The sequence below is a fragment of the Haemaphysalis longicornis genome, unplaced genomic scaffold (assembly GCF_048455015.1).
Source record: "Haemaphysalis longicornis isolate Haplotype H1 unplaced genomic scaffold, Haemaphysalis longicornis Haplotype H1 scaffold_1, whole genome shotgun sequence".
NCBI lineage: Eukaryota > Metazoa > Arthropoda > Arachnida > Ixodida > Ixodidae > Haemaphysalis > Haemaphysalis longicornis.
The window spans coordinates 6,403,497-6,407,986 of NW_027526203.1; the positions used below are offsets into that span (position 1 = coordinate 6,403,497).

At 49.2% G+C, this 4,490-nt stretch overlaps 1 long non-coding RNA gene across 1 annotated transcript; it reads left to right on the top strand.

Annotated features, from left to right (window-relative positions):
• The first annotated feature begins 1,291 nt into the window (after nt 1-1,291).
• On the top strand, nt 1,292-2,868 carry LOC144163084 (uncharacterized). The gene is made up of 3 exons (XR_013320824.1): nt 1,292-1,881; nt 2,269-2,509; nt 2,603-2,868. It is a non-coding gene; the product is annotated as an uncharacterized LOC144163084 (long non-coding RNA).
• The last annotated feature ends 1,622 nt before the right edge of the window (nt 2,869-4,490 follow it).

Here is a 4,490-nt window from a genome sequence, read left to right on the forward strand (position 1 = left end):
TTGCGCTACCGTTTGCATCGGTATGGAGCAATCTAGTGGTAATACACACATCGGTATTCTGTGATCTGATACTCCTTCCATTATTTCAACCTGCGTTTGTTCTAGAAGAAAGTTATTACTCAGCAAGATTAAGTCGAGTACACTGCGACACTCGCCTTGCACCCTTGTGGGGCATTCCGCAATTTGGCGCAGGTTAAAACTTAGCATCATATCGACAAGTGCTTCTGATGCCTTTGTCGTGTACTGCATGGTAGCCCAGTTAAAGTCAGCAAGGTTGAAATCACCCATAAGAATAACCCGGCACTTTCGAGCATGTTGCTGCAAATACTCTTGTATGGTGGTTCTGCATTCGTGCCCCCATCCGGGGCTTCGACAGATGCAGCCAACAACTATACTTGTGCTTCTGGTATTAACTTTACAAAAAACTGCCTCAGCATCTTCTATTTCTGCAAGAATGATTAGTGGGATTGATTTCTTCATTACTAACGCCACGCCTCCACCACGTGACTGGCGGTCTTTCCTAACAAGTACATAATTTGGGGGAGCAACTTCATGACTCGCGATGGGTGTCGATAACCACGTTTCGGTAACTGCCACTATATCGCGTTCTCCATCGAGTAGTAGGCTTTCAAATGGCTGTACCTTATTCAAGATACCGCGGGCGTTTATGTTCAATAACGTTATTTTTTCTTGCGGTGACTTTGGCGCGTTTCCTTCGTTTTTTCTTTGTTCCCCTTTGTCGTACTTCTCTATTTCTACCCTTTCGTTCTTTTCATCATCCCAGATGAACACACGGCTGTTAAGGAACAGCTTCTTATACGCTAACGACACTTTGTCTTTATTTTCGCTGTTTTGCTTAGCACTATCCCAGAGTTTTTTGTGGTTTCTCTGAGTTTTCGACAAAAATCCTCTCTAGTCGAGAAATCTGTGCCCTTCAGTTTGAAGCCATTTTTCAGTACCGCAGTTTTTTCTCGCATCAAGTAATTTAAGTATGACTGGTCTTGTCTTGTTTGGTCCAACTCTTTCTGAATGATGAACGTGCTCAATGGCCACAGGTTCGAGTTCAAGGATTTGTGTAATTATTTCAATCATTTACTTCTTTTTCTAGGGTTTCACTTGTTTCTCCTTCCGGTTCTGGTATGAAATAAACGATTAGGTTTCACCTCCTGCTACGGTTAGAGGTGTGCGCCGAGACGTCGGCGCGCCGCCGCCGACTGTTCTGGCCGCGCCGCCGCCGCCGACACTAACTGATCGGCGCGCCGCCGCCGCCGCCGCCGCCGACGTATTGTTTCGGCGTGATCGGCGCGGCATTTACGTATATAGAATAAAAATGACTTTTAAAAATTAATCCAGCTTTGTTTGAGATTTCGTGTTTTGTTCAAATTTTTTTTCATGCCTCGGGCATTTTTCAATGTCACGTAGGAGAATAATGAAGCAACAGAAAACAAAAGCAACCCTGCTCTCCGCTCATCTGCGCATGCGTGTCGTCTCTAGCCAGAGCAACGTGGGATTGCCTAACTACTCTTTCGCGCGCAAAATGGCGCAACGAGAAGCAGCGGCCTCTGCTACGGTAGCCACGGCCTCGAAACGCCGGAATGACGGCTTGACGGTCGCGTGTACTGAGGTTGCGGATGGAATCGGCGACATATCTGCAACTTGTTGCGAGGAAGAAATTCCTGGCCCCGATGTGTTTAAGATGCCGATTGGAAGTTTTCGGATTGTTCCTTTGCATTCGAAGGGGAAGTCTAGTTTTGTTTGGAAACATTTTGGACGCCTAGCATACATCACGGGGGGAAAGCAGAAGACAGTTGGAACGGACTACTACTGCAAGAGCTGCTTGACCAACTCCTCAAAGAAGGAAGACTCAAAGCCTTTCGAATCGTAAGTAGCGCTCCTTTGTTTCTCTAAGTAACTGAACCGTTGGCTGGCGCCTCGTAGGAATTGTGAAATTTGTGAGACTTAATACCGTGCAGTGCGCTCCTCAGCTGTTGTGCTCGCGAGACCGGCTGCCGTTTTCGCGACCGTACATCAGGACGCCCGTCTAGAGTTCAGAGTTCACATACGTTGAAATTGACGGTGAAATGCGCGCATATCACCTCGCAGGAATTAGCATAGTTTCGGGTTCGGGTGAGGGGGCCGGGGGTGGGGGGGGGGTTGGGGGGGGGCGGAATTTCATAACGCCTACCAAGGCGCCTGCCAAACCGTTTGTTGTGAGCAGCCTAATCGTTTAGTTGTGAGAGTTTAAATAATCGCCTGTTTCCTCCGCAGCTGCAACGTGAAACGCTACGCGAGCACCGTAAGCACGTCGAACATGCAGAGACACTTGATGGATGTCCATAAACTGCAAGACGACTGCAAGAAGGCGGCGACAGTCAAAGATTATTTCCGAATGGTTCCCAGGCGCAATGCGACAACGCCATCAAGAAAGAACTTGCTTGCTAGAGACTTGGTCCTTTTGATCGCCAGGGACCTGCTGCCTTTCAACATGGTGAATGGCGAAGGATTACAGGTTGGTGACAAATATAACACACTCTGTGCATTGATGTTCATTTTATGATATAATATAGGTCTGAACAAAAGTTACTTCATTTCTCCTCTGTAGGACTTCCTCATAAAGTATGAAGTGATCAGAGTGCCCCAAGAGCTCCCTGACCGGACGACCTTGTCGAGATCCGCCTTGGATGATGTTTACCGTGCCATGCACGGACAGGTGAAGAAGATGGTGGCTGAGGGGTCTAGGTTCTGTGCCGTCACATACGATCTGTGGACCGACAACTCCAGGCGGCGATCCTACATAACGTTCACCTGTCACCATATTGACGGTAGGTTTAGCATGTTTTCAGTGCAGGTACCAATAAGCGCATGCCTCAACCCATGTAGTAACTTATGGCGCGTGCTTCCGAAATACTTTTTGAAAGTTTTAATTTACGTTATACTTACCTGAGCTTTCAGACAACAAGGCGAAAAAACCCCACATGCTTCGGTTTTGTTTGTTTTGTATCTTGAAAAATACATGTATTGTGTCATGAAAGCATTAAATGATCCCATTAATACTGGGCGAGTGCAGCGAACCCTGAAATGTGTTCAGTTTTGTTGAGGAGGTGAGAGGCACGGCCTACACAACTTGGTCATCAAGGACGGATTTGGAAGCGTCCCAAGACTCCACGATTTGCTGGTCAACTGCCGTGACATTGTGAAGACTGTGCACTACCGGGTCTCCGACCTGGAGGAGCTCGCGGACTCGGAACTGAATGCTGCAGTACAGTCGTTGGTCAGTTTTCACCAACAGTTTGCAACGAGTACCCGTCTATAGCGTAAAAATTTTTCGAGGCATTTCTTTTCTTCGTAAAACACATGTGTACAGGTTTTTTTCAGGTTTAATGACATGTGCCGCTTGTGACACCACAGCTGAATGTTGTCCAAATCGCGTTGGATGTAGCGGAACGATTTTTTTAATGGCTGGCCTTTTTTTAATTTGCGGTTCCGGTTTCGGCGCCGCCGGCGCCGCCGCCGCCAACAAAAATTGGCCGTGCGCCGCCGCCGATGAATACCCGGCGCCGCGCCGCCGACGCCGCCGCCGCCGACAAAAAACGACCACCACGCCGCCGCCGGTCAAAACCGACACGGCGCACACCTCTAGCTACGGTTTTCCATGTCGTCTATTCTTGCTTCAAGGCCCCTGATTACCCCCTTCATACAAGCCATTTCTTTATGGCACGCCGCGACTTCAGCCTCAAGTTTTGTAATTAAGTCAAGCTTGTTGTGAATATCCGAGAGTCGTTTTTCTTTGATATCCTTAATATCTGCAGCGATTTCCGTCGGTTGTTTGGCAATATTTTCGAGCTCGGGGCCAGGATTGCTTTCGATATCTCCACCCATTAACAGTAGTTTCTTGAAATATGTCATGCATGATTCACACACAGCGCTATACTGCCATGGGCACGGCAACACCAGCAAGAAACGGTCACTTTTGCGGATGCATTTTCCATATTGCTTTCTCACCTGAAAAATGTAGACGAACGGGCAATTTGTGAGCCGAATGTCGACGGTGCCACCGTGCCCAGTAAAATAAATAAAATTCCAGCAGTAATTGTTGTGGGGGTCCGCTCGATCCCCTGTTCCGTGGACCGCCTGTGGGGGCCTTTGAACGAGCGCGCTTTCCCGCGCTCGTGACGTCACCCCGCATGTGTTTCCAAAGCACGGCGGCCCACTCGCCGCGTAGTGCTACGGACTACATAGAGATCGGCCCACACGTTCTGAACGAGTTCGACCGTTCCGTCGACCAAAGTTCGTTCGTAGTGGAGACGGATCACGTGGCATCCAGCTGGCTTAAGCGGACACGCGAACCACGCGTGCTGGCCATATAAGCTGCGCCCGTGAAAACGTCACTGTGCGCAATGGGAGCGGTAGCACCACGTGGTGGCGGACGCCTGTCGCGAGCCCCCGTGGTCGCTTGAATGCTCCTAACGCGCCTTGCACCCGACTGGCCC